Here is an 18,078-nt window from a genome sequence, read left to right as displayed (position 1 = left end):
GCCTGATCGTAGGCTTAATTGAAAACCACAAATCATAGAATTTCAGAATTGGAAGGGATTTGGTAGTCATATAGTTGAACTCACACCTGAAAAAAGATTGTAATTACAATATACCTGAAAAATGGTGATCCTGCCTTCTCTGTTTGAAGAATAGTGCTTTGGAATACTGCTAATCCTTAGGGGGGTTTTCCTGATAGTAAAAAATTGCCTCTTTATGGTTTCTTTACATTGTACTTAGTTCTTCTTTGTGTACTAAATAGAACAATTCTTATCCCTCTTTCACATGACTTGAAGACAGTATCATGTCACCTCTAGTTTTCTTTTTTTCACATTAAATATCCCTAATTTCTTCCACTTAACCTTCTATTGTATGGGCTCAGGATCCTTTTACCCTTCTGGTTGCCTGCCTCTGGACAATGGACAGAATATTAATATTTTCTTCTTTATTGAACAGAACATAAGAATTCCAGATCGTGCCTGGCTGGGTTGTAGTTGTACCAGACTTTTAGCTCCTTATTTTTCAAAGTTATGCCTTTTTGGGGGTGGGGTGGAGGTGGAGGAGAAGTTACAGAACATATACAAAAGTTTCATTGGTTTTTTTGGCTACCATATCTCATTGTCCATTGTTGAACTTGCAATCCACTAAGACACATCCCATTTCCCAAATCATTTTTAGATTAACTGCCTTTCCTATCTTGTATTTGTGAAGTTTATTTTTTTTTAAACCAATTGTAACATGTTACATTTTTCCTTATTAAATTTGATCTTACTAGATTCAGTCTAGGGTTATACTGTCTCAACAGCTTTTGAGATCCTGGCTTTGCTATACAGAGTATTAACTGTCCTTTTTAGCTTTTTTGTCATTTGTAAATTGCAGAAGTGAATTTAATATCGTGGGAATTTCACACAACCAGTAACCTCCTTCATGTAATCATTATTTCTTATTTCTTTGAGATAATTCAGAAGTGTTTGTAACTTCTAAATGAGAAGTTTGGAGGTGGCATGATGGCTTAGTGGAGAGGGAGCTGGCCTCAGAGCCAAAATGGCCTGGGTTCTCATTCTGTCTCTCCCATATTGACTCTTTAACAACACAAGATTCAGTGAGGTGTTCAATTGTATTGGAAGAAGAAGTTTCTTTATCCAGGAGTTCCACATGAATAAAATTACAGGTCTAGTCCTTATCCTTTTTAACTTTTTAATAGTAACACTTCATTGTTTTATTGATGATTTTTGTTCTTATGTCTCATTCATTTGCAGGTATAAGATGTCCCATCCCTTCCCCTCATTAAACAGCAAAATATATTTAAGCAAAAACAATGAATGTCATGACTATTTCTAGAGTGTGTGTAACATGATGCCCTCATAGTCATAAGATCATAGACTTAGAGCTAAGGGGATCTTGTGGGCACTAAGTCTAACACCTTCATTTCACAAGTAAGGAGATAGAAGCACAGAGACATTATTTACCTGGCCAGATTCACACAGGCAGGATCTGAATCCTGGTAGTCTACTTTTCATTGTACTCAAAGAACTGTTTCATTCACTGTTCTTTAGTTTTGAGATTTGTTATTACAATTGTCCAGAATTTAGCTTCTTTTTTAGTGTCCTTTTCATTTACAATATTTTACTCACTGTGTATATTGTTCTTCCATTTCTCCTTACTTCACTCCTCATTAGTTCATACAAAGCCTCCCATGTTTCTTTCTCTGAATTCCTTATATTTGTTATTTCTTACTTCGTGCTAATATTTTACTAAATTCATAGCTATAGTTTGTTCATCCTTTCCCCTGTTAGTGGGCACTCGCTTTGTTTCCAGGTTTTTGCTAGAATATTTTGCTTTTTGTTATATGTGGGGCCTTTCTTTCTGGGGTTGACATCTGTAGTGTACATACCCAGCAGTGTGATTGCTGCAAAGGATAATGAACAGTTTATAAAAAATTTTTTTTCGTAATTCCTTTTTCTCTGTCTCTTTCCCCCCCATACCGTTGGATTGTAGAACTTTACAGTTCTACAGACAGTGTATTAGTTAGTCTGTCTTCCCAAAGCCCCTGTTTGTCTGTTTTTTAATTTTTTTAAATTTGTTGGGCATTTGGTGAAACTTTAGAGTTGTTTTAACTTGCACTTATAATGATTTGGAACATTTTTGAAAATGTGATCATTGATATTTCACAATTCTTTTGAAAAACGTTCATACCCTTTGAAGCTTATTTAATAGGAATTTTGGTTTCTCTTCCCTACTTTGGTCTGAGAGTGCTGACTTCTGCTGTAGTTAAACACTACGCAGTAATACTTTTTTTTGATTATATGAGGAAAACCACATGCTTATAAGTCATGCCTCTAATTCTTTTTGGAATAAGGCAGGAATTAAAAATAAAAACCTCAAACAAAACTTTGCAGAAAATTATCATTTGTGTACTGATGAGTCTCATTTCATGAACTGCAAAGGTGTGACTTCTCTGATTACTCCTGACTCTGAAGAATTGTGTTTATTTTTCTTTAGGTAATGCTCTACATTAACTGACATGAAAAGCTCTAGCAACTGCCTAACCTAGCAACTGTAGGAAACCCATAACTCAGTTGTGATTTCTCAAATTTCTTCTCAAATCTTGTTTACCTTACCTGAATTTTTCATTTATATGTATGAAAAAAGACTAATATACTGAAAGTGTTTGAAACTGTTTTCTCGACAATTGTCATTTCAGCTATCTCAGGTGAATTAGTGTCACATTGTACATCTGCCTCTTTATTTAACAGAGAAAAAAATCACTGCTTAAAAAACAGATGATTTCCTGGTGATAACTATATATGTGGGGGTAGTGAAGAGGCTAAGTTTTCCTTGCTTAGGTAAACATCGTGCTGCAAATTGTACTAAAGTCTCCTTTTCACATCTTGAATGTCTTCCTTCAGCCTAGCACCACTACTGTAAAAATAGTTTCAATGTCATCTTTCTGGGAGTGAGTTATTGACAGTGGTGTGCCTCGTTTTTGTATGTAACTAACCTCTTTTAATGTTATATTTGAAGTTAAGAGAGCTCACTTCCCTAGTGTTTTATCAAACTATTAGAAACATAAAACTTTATGATATATGTGATCCATTGCTTTTGAGAGGTCTGTATGGTAAAGCAACAGCTTCTTATACATTTTGGAACTGTGCTGTTGATGAAGTTCAGCATGTTTTTTGTATGTACTTTTGTTTCTTTTTCAACTGCCACAATTCTCCTTGCATATTTTAATTTGTTTTTAGATTTATATATTAAGAAATTAGATAGAGAAATTTTAGGAAAAGATGTTAGGGTGAAACATATTGGTAGTCATTTGAGCAGGAATCTACTTATTTTAGAAAAATAAAAAGTGTTTCTGCAGATATAGGTTTTGTTTTATGACATTTACTCCTTTGACAGATCCATGGCTCTATTGATTTGGATTTTCCCTTTAGTGGTACAGATCACCATTCATCCATTGCTTACTTATACTCTGAGATTCTTTTGCATGGTGTCCCATAAATCCTCCATAAAAGGATGCACTGTAAACCTTGATCTAAATTGTTTAGTATTATGGGGATACTGGCATGACACTTGGTATCTCTGTGTCTTACTATACAACTGCTTCTTTTTTTTTTTTAATCTTACATCAATCAAATATTTATTAAACACAGTGTGCCCTGCAAGCACTATGCTGGATGCTGGATGCAGGGAATACAAAGACCAAAAAAAATTTCTTATTCTCAAGGAATTTATTGTCTATCAGAGGGACAACACATATACATAGTGGTATGTGAATAATTTGGAACAAGCAATATATTTTATATGGTTTAATTTTGACAGAAATATTCATGTGCATATTCTTCAGCTGACATTACTTGCTTACCCAATGTCTGATGTTAACCAGATGGAGACTACACTGAGCCGGTTTCTTCACTTTTGGTCAGTTCTTTGTGAGTAGAGGACTAGATTTCATGACATACACATGTGTTTCTTTACTCTATTTTTCTGAGATTAAAAAAAATTGTGTGGTTTTTTTAAGAATAACTATTATTCCAGAGAATTGTGCAAGAGTTGTAGCTCACTTCAGTAACTTTTGGAGACATTTTAGTTGGCATGTTGAAGTCAGGTATTTTAAGGACTATTCAAACCTGCAGTGAAGAGTACTGGGTCATCTCTGTCTGATGTGAGGTATTGCATTGCATCATTGACTAGGTGTCTTAATATTAGAAGTGAAACAATACATTTTAAATGTTAATTCTAGAATGCCTGTAATTAAGGGCTAATTTGAAAATCTAATCCAACATGCCAGGTATACAAATTTTTTTTTTTTTGGACTGATATTGCAGGACGCCCACCTTGAGTTTGTATTTCCTGACATCATGCCTATTTTGTATTAGATAAATGCAAATGTGGGAGAGCAAAATACTCTTAATGATAGTGAAGTCTGACATTCCATAGCTTCCAGAATCTTAGTGAACACCAGAGGGAACTGTTGGCTAATGTAGAAGTCAGTATCTTTTCTGAGGAAAAATAGAATTCCGTTTTTCTGAATAAAAATGGAATTTGGTCTCTTACTCTCTTTTACTGAATGTGTGATAAGTCTGATTACTGAATACTAGGGTAACCATAGACTGCTGCTGTGCATGTGTAAAGTCAAAGAGTATGGAGTCTAATGTAGGTATTCAGTGTTACTTCTCCTCCTTTTGTGCAAGATTCTACATTTTGTATTCCTTTTCTCTTCATACTGGTATTGGAAGATAAAGGCAGGAGAACCTTTGAGAAGAACAATGGGAGAACTTGATTTACTTTTGACAAATCCATTTCTTACATGTGATAGAGTCTAAGTAGACCCGATCTGAAAATCTCAGTGTAGCAAAATAATTGAGTTCCTAGTTGCCTCAAAAAGTTGTAATAGTAATATCTTGTAAAGCACATGTGCTTTTTTTTCTTAAACCAGACCTGTGATTTCTTTGGTATAGGGAACCTTTAATGTGGCACTTTCCTCCAGCTAACAGATCTACACTCTTCTGAAAGTTAAAAACCTTAGAGTTACTCTTAAGAAGATGAATTAAATTTCTTGCCTACAAAACACCAAAGCTAATTATTTGACAAAATGTCAATGGATAAGATGTGACAGTTGCATGGTGTAAGGGAAAGTTTAACTGTGCTCTGGCTCCTTTTCTATAGCATGCCTTTGGAGTATTGGACCATCAGCTGTGTTGCCAGAAGTTGAGATTTATTTTTGATGATGTACAATTTTTAACAGTTAATTTGCAGCAGATCTTTTGAGCTACTGGCCTCAAGTAATGCTTTACACTGCAAGAGACCAGTGAGTCCTTGCTGAACCTCTGGAGGTGCATATTTGGCCCAGATACTTCACCACCCTGCTTTGAAGAGTGGATCTGTAGCAAGAACAGTGTTAGGTTTGTTGGTATGACTATTTCCACTGACATTGGTTCAAGTATTATTTGGTAGGACAAAGTAAGAGGGTAAAGAATCCTGCATGCAAGGTAAAGTCTGTCTGGCTTGGAGATTTGTTTGCCAGCTTCAACAAAGTAAATATGTGAATGGAAATGGACCCAAAGATTCAAAATTGCTTCATTGAGGTGAATTAAGGAGCTCCTCAGAGATCAAGGTAGACATAAATATCAAGGCTTAATGGACAAAGACCATGAAAGAAGCCTCAGAAGGGTGGAATAATATATAGCTATATATCTGTATATATAGTTGAAGATCTTTTTTTTTATTAAGTTTAATTAGTTCTGAATGTTTAATTGGTGGGGGCTTTTTTGGACAACATGATGTATTGTCAGAGATGCTGGACTTTGGAATCAGGGGATATCTGGGCTCAAATTCAAGCTGATGAGATTACCAAATGAAATAAAATAGAGGGAGAAGAAAAAAGGACCTATGATAGAGTCCTTTGGGACATCTGTGGTTAGCAGTCATGACTTTGATGAAGATCTAGGATGAAGTAGAATGAGGAGTGGTCAGATAGGTAAGGGGAGAACCATGAGAGAGCAGTGTCACAAAAACCTAGAGAGTTTACAGAAGAAGTAGATTGACAATGTCAGAGGCTACAGGGCGGTCAAGAAGTTTGAGGATTGAGAAAGGGTCGTTAGATTTGGCAATTAAGAGGTTGTTGTTAATTTAAGAGAACAGTTTCAGTTGAGTGATGAAGTCAGATTCTAGACTGCAAAGAATTGAGAAGAGTGAGAAGAAAGGAAATTGAAGCCTTCTCAAGGAGTTTAGCCACAAACAAACAAAACTAGGTGAGATATGGGATGACAGCTAGTGAAAATGGATGAATTGACCAAGTAAGGGTTTATAGAAGATAGAGTAGACACGGACATGTTTGTGGGTAGTAGAGAAGCAACAGTGATTGAATATCAGTGAGAGAATAGGGAAGATAGAAGGGACACCATACTGGAGAAGATGGGTTGGTATGGGATCACTTGTGCATGTAGAGAAATTTGTCTTGGCAAGCAGAAAGGCCACTTTTTCATATCAAACAGCCAGAGGTGGAAAGATATCTGAGTGAGATACAGAGGAAGGGAGAAGATGAAACTCTTCTGTGAATGGCCTCAATTTTTCAGTTTCAATAAGGTTCTCAGCTGAGATTGAACTATGGGAAGTTTGAGAAGAGAGGAAAAGGGGTGTGATGAGTCTATTAGGGAAGTGTAGAAGGATTACCTTGCTCCAGTGAGGGCCCAGTTAAGATTATGTAATACAAACTTGTAGTGGACCCAGCCAGCAGTTCAATTCAAATTAGTATTTATACATGCTAGGGAAGCATGTTAGGCACTACAGAGAGATTTAAATCACTTCTAAACCCTCAGCTCTTTGCTCCAAACCTAATATCACATACCAACTGGGTTGACGCTTGAAAAAATAAAAGGAGAGAAATGTATCTCACCTCCCTGTGATCAGTACAATAGAGCATAAATACCAATCTCATTACTTAATTTATATGACATTTTTTTTTCGAGGCAGTTGGGGTTAAGTGACTTGCTCAAGGTCTCACAGCTAGTAAGTGTCAAGTGTCTGGTCTGAGACCGAATTTGAACTCAGGTCCTCCTGAATCCAGGACTGGTGCTCTATCTACTGTGCCACCTAGCTGCCCCTCATTACTTTATTAAAAAATAACATGTAATGCTATGTTATGCTGCTTCTAATCCAATTTTATAAGTGAAATGAACTTAAGGAGAGAGCCAAAACTCTCTCCTCAACTTGTAATGCTTGTTGGGATGCCTTTTTAGAGCCTAGATCCATGCCACACCCCACAGCAGAGATCCTATAGATTCTTGTCTAACTCAGAGGTTTAGATTTTAATCTAGGCCAAGATAGGCTTAGGTGACTTACTTTTATCCAGATTTAGCACAATATTCTAACTGTGATCTAGGTTCATGTAGTGATTTGGGGAACTCTCCATTAGGAAGATCTCATTAGCTTTTACATTATAACCCTACCTCACTCCCTTTCCTTGAATGTCTCTTCAATTCCCTTGGGAGGAACGTCCATATGTGTTATATCTCCTTAGGTCCAACCAAGACTGGCCCATACTCCCAAGGTTTCCTTCATGGACCTCTGGCCTGCCCTGGGGTGAATATATGTATTACTCTGCATGCAAGCTCTTAAAGGTGAAAAAATACATATGTTCATCTTAAATATTCATTTTAAGCAAAGGCCTGTTACACTGGCGTCATAAACAATTTAGTTGGAAATTACTATTATTTAGCATTGGGGGATGGTGCCAAATGCAAAGAATGCTTTCGCCTTGGGGCATTAGTGAGCGCATTAAGGGACATACAAGACAGAACATATAGTTAGCAGAACAAGTAGTTACTGAAATTCTTTGTGAAATAAATGGTTTTTAGGTCTCTTTTAGAGAGTATGCAGGCCAAGATTTTTGAGACATAACTTGAGTGTGAACAAAGCAGTGAGCTATGGGAAATAGCCTTATAGGGAGCATAGTAAAATAGATAATTGGATAAGTCTTACTGAAATTTTGTGGATTTGGGCTTTTGTTCAACCTGGAGAAAGAGTTTAATATCAAGATAGTGAATAAAGGTTTTCTTTACCAGGTTGGGATAAGGTTGTCAGGCTGTGAGAGGTCTAAACTAATTCTAATTCAGAATTGATTGGGCTGTCTGGAGGAGAGGGTTAATATTCATGTTGTCTCCACTTGTTACTTTCTCTTTCTGTATTCTCATTCTCTTTTAAACCCTCTGCAGTCTGGCTCCTTGTCTCATCCCTTAATTGAAGTTATTCTCTTCAAAGTTATAATCAGTCTCTTAATTTCCAAATCTAATGGCCTATTCTTAATCCTAATCCTTTTTGACCTCTCTATAGCATTGATATCACTGACTGCCTTCTCCTCCTGGATATTCTCTCTTTGGCATTATATGACACATACTCTCTTCTGGTTGTCTTCCTACTTTTCTGACCAGTCCTTTTCATTTTCTTTTGCTGTGACTTCATCCATAGCATAGCAACTAATTATGAATGTCCCCAAAGCCCTCTTCTTGTTTTCTCTTTACATTCACTTGGTGACCTCATTGGATCCCGTAAGTTTATCATTTCTATGGAGATGATTCCTACATCTATATATCCAGCCCTAATCTCTCTCTTGAGCTCTAGTCCCTTATCACCAGCTATCTATTGGGCGTTTTGAACCCGATGTCCTGTAGGCAAGTCAAACCTAGTAAGTAAAAAAATCTCACTATCTTTCTCCTCAAACCTACTTTGAACTATTTCCCTTGAGGGTACCACCATTCTTCTAGTCACCTACATTCATGGCTTTGGTATCATCCTCAACTATTCACTCTCATTGTCCCTATGTTTCCAGTCATGTGTTAAATTTTGACATTTCTGCCCCCATGTCCCATTCTGCCGGCAAACAGTCACCTCCCTAGTTCAGACGCTCATCTAGATAATTGCAGTAGTCTCTTTAATTGGATTCCCTGACCTAAGTTTCTTCCCACTCTAGTCCATTCTCCACCAAATTGATTTTCCTAAAGTCTGGGTCTGTCTGTACCACCTCCCACTCAGTAAATTTTTTTGGTTCCCTCTTACCTCTAGGCTGAAATATAAACTATTCTAGTGGTTCCCTATTACTTCTAGGATTAAATATTAACTCCTTTATTTAGCATTTAAAGATCTTTACAACTTGGCTTCATCCTACATTTCCAGCTTTATTGTATCATCTCTATACACTTCACTGTCTATCCAAACTGGCCTTGTTTTTCCTCACATGTAATGATTCATCTCCCATCTTTGTGCTTTTGCACTGAGTGTCCCCCATGCCTGAAATACTCTTTTCCTGCTGGCTCTTGAAACCTCTGATTTCTTTCAAGTGTCACCTTTTCCATGAGACTGATCCACCTCCCATCTCCTCCCCAAACACCTTGTATTTATTTTGTATCTGTTCTGTACATACTAATATATGTAAATGCTATCTCCATCCTTTGAGGGTGAGCTTCTTGAAGCTGAAGGCAGGGACAGTTTTACTTTTGTCTTTATATCTTTGATGCTTTACAGTGTCTGGCTTGTTGATTTATTAAATAGTTGCTCTAAGAAGGAGTTAAGAGTACATGGGTAGGTTGGCAGATGGACCTCCATATTCTTCTACCCCCCAATAATATAATTTATAATGAGAAAAACATAATTCATTTTAAATTGAGCATGTAGTTCTCTGATTTATGACTGTCTGGATTAATAATATGTAAGTTGATCAAGTCTTCAATTTTTGTCCTTGAAAAGTATAATTTTATTTAAAAAATATTCAGAATTTTCTTTAAGCATAACATGCACATAGAGAAAAACTGGAACATGGAGGTGAAATCAAACAACATGCCAGTTTAAAACTCCTGTAATTGATTTATTACTGTCTTTTCATAAAAAATAAGAGCACCACAAATGTTTTTGGTTCTCTTGCTTAAGTTAATACAAACAGGTCAATATTGATTTTATCTCAGTGTATAAAATTACTTTTTAAGTAGGGGTGCTCTGTGTACTTTTCAGATAAATCATCTCATTGGTGAGTATCAAACAATATATTAATTGGTATGGAAAGAAGAAGTGAATGCCAGGTGAATAATAAAGCATTTTGTTCTGAGACAAACATGTTGTTTGTGTCTTTGCAGAGGGGAAGCTTGGGTTTCCTATCTTAAGCTAAACAGAGTTGGGCTGAAATGTAGTAGCTGTGGCATATTCTCAACAAAGGAAATCCTTTCCATTTCCCACCACGTTTTATTGGGTCACAGGAATAGCAGAGATACAAAAAGCATTAATGTGTGAAATTTAGGAAACAATTTTCTGAGCATCCTGTTGTAGATTTAAAAATTATATATTGTTTCCTATCAGTGTAAAAATTTAACTCTTATGTAAAAATATTTGTATGTGTAGTGGTAGTGTCAGTTTATTTTAATTAACACATAGATGATACATGGAGATTTTCGTTAGGACAACTTTGACTATTTAGGAAAAGCTAGACTAGCATTGGTCTCACTTTCCTTCAAGAATCAACTTCTAACCATATTTATTGAACTTTAAAACAATATGGGTTCTTCTTTGTTTTTCAGAGGACTGATGTAGTTGTGAAAAGGACCGACTACACTAACTGTGTAGTCAGCTTTTCTGTCCAAGTAAATTTTGTTAACATGCTTTTAGTATTTGAAATAGCTTATATTCAGTATTCAGATGAATAAATCTTCAGATCGTAAGACTTAAAAGTGGAAGTCATCTTCTAAGCTTCATTTTACCAACAAAGAAAGAGAGTCCTAAAGAGTTGCAGTAACTTGCCCAAGGTCACATAGACAATAAGTAGTGGCTCTGGTATACAAATCCAAGTTGTCAGATACAAATCTAGTGTGCTTTCTTTTGTGGTCTCCTTCACTTTCAACAAAAATTTGCAAAGTGCCCACTGTTTATGGGGTCATGCTAACTGCTCAGTGTATTACCAGATTTGGATAAGTTGCTATCACTGCCCTTGTGGAAGTTGCAATTTAGTAGGGAAATTAATTCATATTTAGAGAATATTAAATACATGATTAATGTGTTTATATTTACTTTATGTAGATATTTTGCACATATAATTTGTTCCAAAGCTTTGTGTATAATGGTTGTCATATAGTACTCAAAATATTAAAAAAAAATACTTGTTGAGTTTTGAGAGCTGCAAAGAAAGTGTTAACAAATTTGTGTCCTCTGGTTTTGAAATATGAGTTTGAGCCAGTGGTTATAGGATACAGTATTGTACTGAATTAGCATATACTAATTAGGTCATGAGTTGTCAGCACACTGCTTTGTATATGAAAATCCTGCTTGATTTCTTTCTTTCTTTATTTCTTTTTTTTTTTTTTTTTTGCCTTTTTTTAGGCAATTGGGGTTAAGTGACTTGCCCAGGGTCACACAGCTAGGAAGTGTCAAGTGTTTGATCTGAGGGCAGATTTGAACTCAGGTCCTCCTGACTTCAGGGTTCTATCCACTGTGCCACCTAGCTGCTGCCTACTTGATTTCTTGCTCCAATATTTTTTCTCCCCAAGCCTTTGTCTCAAAATTTATTATTAAACTTTCATTACATAGTTATGGACTATAACAACTTATTAGAAATCTGAGGGCCATGTACATGCATAAATCAAAATTAACAATGCAGAATGACATGCAGCATTATACATTGGCAAGTAGGATTTGGGTTTAATTCAGATTAACTCTCATAGCTCATATTTGCAGTTTTATTTCCATAAGAAATTTAGTACAGTAGTGAATCCTAAAGACATTTAGTACTGTAGTAAGAGAATTAAGTGCTTTCCCTCCTGGGATTAACTCATTTAAATATTAAAATTTAGTTCTCTGGAGTCAACTTACAACTTTGTGTGTCAATGTGATAGTATTCTTTTGTTTTTCACTTTGGAACAAAATGAGAGTGATTGATGGCCATTTGTTTACCAAATAAAACAGTACAAGAAGTGATAGAAACCTCGATGACCAATTCCAGTAAAACTGACCTGTACTGAATGAACACTTGATTGACTGTGATAGGGTGAAATCTATCTTTTTTAAGCCTCTATGAGTCATGTTTCTTTTAATCTAGTTGCCAACAAAATTTCTATCTAATACTGTGAACATATTAAAATCGCTTAAGTTTGATGCCTGTTGTCTTAAAGTTTGCCCGGTTTGCTATTTTCTTATTTTGGGGGAAAATTAATTTAATTTGAAATGTATTCCTTGGCAGTTTCCTTGTTCCATACTTAGCACTCTGTAGGTACTTAATGACTACTAATTAATTGCTGGCAGAATATTTTCTGACACTCCTAGACTGGTACAGCTAAGGTGTGGAACTGTGAGAAAAAAACATTTATAAGTCCTTTAATTTTTTTCATTCTCATCAAATTTCTACCAAGATTCTATTCCCAGGGATTTTTAAATGTTAAGATGCTCTTGATTTTGTATATAGACTTCAGGATAAAGAACAGCAAGACAAATAGATCCTGAAAAACTATTTAGAGAGATTATTGCCTGCACGGAAGTAGACCAGAACCAGGAAGCTACTGATGTGGTAACCAGGGATAATACTCTAAAACCATCTGTGTAACTCTTGGCAGGAGTAAAACAAGATCTTGGGGAATGCGCATGACCAGGTGTGTGATCAAGAAGATAAACATTCTCATCTGATACAAATTGGCTCAGTGCCTTTAGCACCCAAGGGGTATCTGTGTGCGTGTGTATATTCACACATTCCTCAAGCTTTAATGCATTTAGGAAGTTGAGGGGAGTAAGAAGGGCAGAAAGTTATTATTACAAACTATGAAAGTTTTTGGAATTCCATTTTATTTTTTCAAATATATGATAAATAAATGATTTATAGGCTAGTTTAATTTTTTTTTTTTTTTTACAAAGGACTTCCAGGGGCAGCTAGGTGGCACAGTGGGTAGAGTGCCAGCCTTGGAGTCAGAAGGACCTGAGTTCAAATGTAGCCTTAGACACTTGACACCTACTAGCAGTGTGACCTTGGTCAAGTCACTAAAAACAAAAACAAAAACAAAACAAAAAAATTCAAAGGACTTCGAAGCACGTTGTGACCATATCAGGGTATTAATGCCTTACATATTAGAGTCTAAAAAGTGCTTTTACATGCATGCATTTGTTACTCCCAATATTCCTTTGTAGTGACAGTTTATTATTAAGTAGTACCTGCCAAAATTTGAAAGAATTTTATATTTCCCCTTTCAAAGCAAATATGATTTTAATTTAGTAAGTCAGATTTGGCTTTTGTCTTCATGTAAATGGAACTTATGACAAGCTGTAATTCTTGAGTCACAGAATTTTGGGTCTGGAAGAAACCTGAAAAAAAAAATCATAAAATCCAGTTCCCTCATATTCATAAGAAGAATTTGAGGCCCAGGAAGGGGAAGTGATGTGACCAAAATCAGACAGGTCATGGTTGTGGTTGTGGCTGTGGTAGCACCAGGATGACAGCTCAGGATTTCTGATTCAGTATCCTTTCCCCATTACCTTCAAATGTTAAGTATCTAATTGGTATATGTATCTAATTCCCTGAAAGCTGATAGAGCATGAATACATTTACTAGCACAAATAATTTTTTTTATATGCCTATCTTGTTTCTTGCTGATAAATTTTAATTAAGCTATTTATCTCATCTGTAAAATACAGGTTTAAAGTTCAAAGCTTTGTTTTTCCACAAACCAGAATATATATGAATAAGGATAGTGCATTTAATTGGAGGTCTTAGGGTAATACTTAAAATAATTTTTATTATGAGAGACTGTGATATCTTTATTATTTAACATTTTTGTTGGATTAAATTATAGTAGTTTAGTTGGTAGAATACCTCTTTCCATGCTTTCTTGGGTTAACAGGAAAGTATATTGGGAATTCAGTGTTATTATTACGTCCTCACCTTGGGAGGAAGATTGCTTCTGCCAAAACATTTTTTAAAGTTAATAAATCCACAGTGGATGTAGGAGTTGGGTTTTCAGGAAACAAGTTACAGCACTGTCCAGTAGACTTTCTGGAAATTCCAGCACCTCTTAAATGTGCTTTAAGTGATAAAAGAAACAGGGCAGGAAGATTTGTATATTCTTTCTGTTGGAGAAATAAGGATATAAGATAGTTTATCAGTAAGTGTGAATCTTTTAGACAAAGTCTGCTAAAAGATAGTCTGAAGATTTCAGATCTGGAAAAAAGTGGAAATGGGATAACCTTGAAAGATGAATTGTAGTAGAGGGTAACACATGTTGGGTACCACTGAAATACCAAGTTAGTACATGTTACAGAACTTCAAGAAAGAGATCTTTGAAGTTTGCCTTGAGATATTTGGTATGGCTGGGAGCTCGCTTTAGTTGGTTAGAATTCAGAAGGGTTTGTGAGAGCCAGATCTCACTCTTTCTTGGCTCCAGAATTTTGATTCTAAAGTCCCTGACAGTCTAGTATTACACTCTAGAATTCAGAATAAAGATTTCCTCTATCAGATGAGGAGTGTTTTTTCCAGTGGCACTAAAATATCACTTTATTCTAGTAGCTCAGTTGGCACAGCCTATTGAGTTCTGGTAGATCAAATGATCCAGCATATGCTATGTTTGATTCTTTCCTCTCTAAGGAGAAGGATTCACATATAAGACAAATAGCACTTAAGCAAAACTAACCAACTCTTCAACTGTGTCTGATAGTATCCTCTTATCTGTTTAATCCTCAGTCTTCTACTCTTTTCTATAGTACCTCCTTTATAGAGCCCATCCAATTTTTATTGTTTCAACTCAATGTAAAAGACTCTCAATATCTTTATCCTTGATCTCTTTCCTGATAACTAGCTTGAATCTTTGAACCACCATTACCCTGTATTTAAAGTATCTTAGAATTTAGAGCAGGAAGGCACCTTTTTTTTTTTTAAATTCCAATTCTTATTTTAGAAGTGGGGAAACTGAGGCCCTGAAAGGCAGATTGACTTTTCTATGGTAGTACGGGTCATCATATTTTTCTTGGAATTGGCTGTGTATACAGACTTATTTCTGTTGATGTTACCTTTATTTTCCCAGTCTCTTTGGCTCTTGTGGGTCCTATTTGTCCATTCTTTTATCCTACATATTATCTGTCAGCAAATCTTCATGATGTTTCTTTTACCTAACTCTTCTTGTTCCTACTGCTGCCATCTAGTTTAGGTTCTCATTATTTCTTTCTTAAGTAATTGTAATACTTACCTTACTATTTTATCATCTTCCTATTCCTATCTACCTTAAATGCTACAATTTCACTAATCTGAAGACATATCTTCAAGTATGTCATAAGCCTTGTTCCCTATGGTTTACCAACTAATGTTCCAGCTTTGTAGCCTGACATAACTCTAAAATTTGATTCCTACTTAAATGCAACCTGGTGTTAACTTATCTCTTTGTGTATGCTTGGTCTTTTCAACTAGATTTTTAAGCCCTTCAGAGTGTGGACTATGTGTTATGTTTCTCTCAGTGCTTTCCTTTGTGCATAATAAGTCCTTGATAAATGTCTGCCAACCTTTCATAACATTATGATTTGCAAAATGATTTACTCTTGACAACCCTGTTAGATAATGCAAATAATTATTATTTATTATTCTCATTTTATAGATGTTAAACTGAAATGTTCAGAGAATAAGTGGCTTGACAGGAGCTACATAGCTAAATAAATGGCGGTGCTGAGATTTAACCTCCAGTCCTCTGATATTAATAACAGAATAATAATATTCTAGTATATGAAATCAGTCTAAAATTGTGGTTACTATATTTTTTCCTAATACTAAAATATAAGCATATTTGATGGAAATCTTAGAAAATAATTTTAAAATCAAATTAGTTCTTTGCTAATCTGAGTTCAGGAAATAGAGGACAAAGCATTACAAGCTGAATACCTTTAAATGAATCATAATTACTCATGCAAGTGCATGTAAACTTGGATATTCAATTAGACAACTAATTATGTTGAAAATGAAATTACATGCTTAAATACATGACCACTCCCTCAGGCTCACCCATTTTTTTTCTTTTGGATTCTGCTTTCGTTTATTATTAAGCAGCACCTGTTAAAATTTGAACATTTATGCAAGACGTTTTTTAGTCAGTATTAAGGTAGTAGTGAGCAAAATGTTTGAATTCTTTTCATATCCCCCAAAGTTCTTTCCAAAAATTGTGAAAGGCAGTGCAAAGAATTTTTTGTTTAAGGGTAAAAGGACATTCTCAAACTTAACAGGTATGGGCTGTACAATTGAAGAGAAAAAAAATAGAAAAAAGGTTGCCAGTGGTCAGTTGAGAGAGACAGCATGATCAAAGGAACACTGAATTTGGAGTCAGAAGACTTAGGATCGAATCATTCCCCTGCCATTTACTACTTGTGTGACTTTGGAGCAAAGTTTTTAGTTGTGCTGTGGTCTCTAAGATCCCTTGCGTTCTAGCTCTGTGCCTGAGCTATCTTTATAATTACATTGAGAATGTCCTGAGAATAAGTGATATGTGAGTGACATGAGTACATACATAGTTGTTCCATGATGATGCCTTGCAATCAGGTTACCAGTACTTTCATAACAGGTCTAGTCCTTTCCGTTGTAGTCCTTATCTGTTTAGTGGAGGTATTGTATAATTAAAATGTTGGCCAATTAATATGTACCTGTGTTTTAGCAATATAAGAACAATGATGTCAATATTTGCCATTTCCTCTAACCCAGTATTATGTAAAATGCATAGTTAATATGAAGGTATTATGGACCTAGAGCTAAAAGGGAGTTTAGATGTCACTTAGTCTAACCCCTCGTTTTACTGATAAGGAAACTGAGGCCTAATGAGCTTAAATGGCTTGCCCAGGGTCATAAAGATAGTAAGGAACAGGGCCAGGATCCAAACCCAGCACCTCTGATTCCGTATTTGTCTCTCTTGTACCATTCTGCTGGGTTAATATTATTAATATGTTTTCTAATTTCTATTCATTATAGTTTTTTTATAAATAAGTTTTCATTGATGACTAATGATTATTTTATCATCATAGTTATCTCAAATATACCTTCCCCTCCTTCCCAAAGAGCCATCCCATGTGAGAAATAGTTTTTTTTTTAATTTTTTTTTAAGGCAATTGGGGTTAAGTGACTTGCCCAGGGTCACACAGCTAGTAAGTGTTACGGGTCTGAGTCCACTGCCCCACCTAGCTACCCCCTGAAACATTCTTTCATGTGGTTCAATACTTATCAGTTCTTTTGAGAACTGTTCGTTCATATTCTTTGATCAGTTATCTATTGGGGAATGACACATCATGGATTCTTAATATTTTGTAGAGATAATTAGAGATTAGGTAATCCATCCTTATTTATTCATTAATTAGTCAACAAACATCAGTTTAGCACCTTGTGATTACAGAGCACAATGTTGGGGAACTTTTATATAAGTTGTGGTCAATTTAACAAACATTTATTCAGTGTCTGCTATGGTCGAGGAACTGTGCTGAGAATGAAAAGACGAAAATGACATAACCCTTGCCTTGATGGAGCTTTCATTATACTGGGAGAATACAGAACATGTACACAGTAAAAGGGGCCAAGGAGAGAACCATAAATCTAGGAAAATTTGAGGAGGGAAAGATGGTTCCGTGGAGGCTGTGGTAATGTGTGACTTTAGAAGAATGAGAAGGGTTCTTAGAGATGTTACCCAGCCTGCTAGAGATCTGCCTTGGTTTTAAAAAGTGTATTATAGATACCAAGGCAGCATTTGGATTGTTCAGCAGTTCAATTCAGCAAACATTTATTAAGCATCTATTATGTCCTAGTTGCTGGGGACTTGAAGACAAGAATGAAATCTAGGTCTGGGCCTCGAGGAACTTGCATTCTACTGTCCCATTGTGATCCCTTACTTTTGCTATATAACAGGCCATACATATTGTTTATACAAATCATGTGCAGATTTATCTTTGGTAATAGGCACTGGCCTTGTTAAATGAATCATTTGCCTTTCCTTTGCCCTTTGGATCATTTGCAATTTTGATTCTTCTATAAAAGTGCATAATTTAGCTTTCTCTTTTCCTCCTATTAAATTTTGAGTCAATATAATAATAGCCAGCATTTA

The 18,078-nt window shown here is 35.5% G+C and overlaps 1 protein-coding gene across 1 annotated transcript in view; it reads left to right on the top strand.

Moving 5' to 3' along the window:
- NOL10 (nucleolar protein 10) overlaps positions 1 to 18,078 on the top strand; it is a 112,032-nt gene that overhangs the window by 51,605 nt on the left and 42,349 nt on the right. The gene's annotated exons all lie outside the window — the stretch shown is intronic.

This window comes from Vombatus ursinus, unplaced genomic scaffold, assembly GCF_900497805.2.
Source record: "Vombatus ursinus unplaced genomic scaffold, bare-nosed wombat genome assembly UNPS02009062.1, whole genome shotgun sequence".
Classification (NCBI taxonomy): domain Eukaryota; kingdom Metazoa; phylum Chordata; class Mammalia; order Diprotodontia; family Vombatidae; genus Vombatus; species Vombatus ursinus.
The sequence above is the reverse complement of the archived record's forward strand: the minus strand, read 5'-3'. Positions and strand labels throughout refer to the sequence as shown.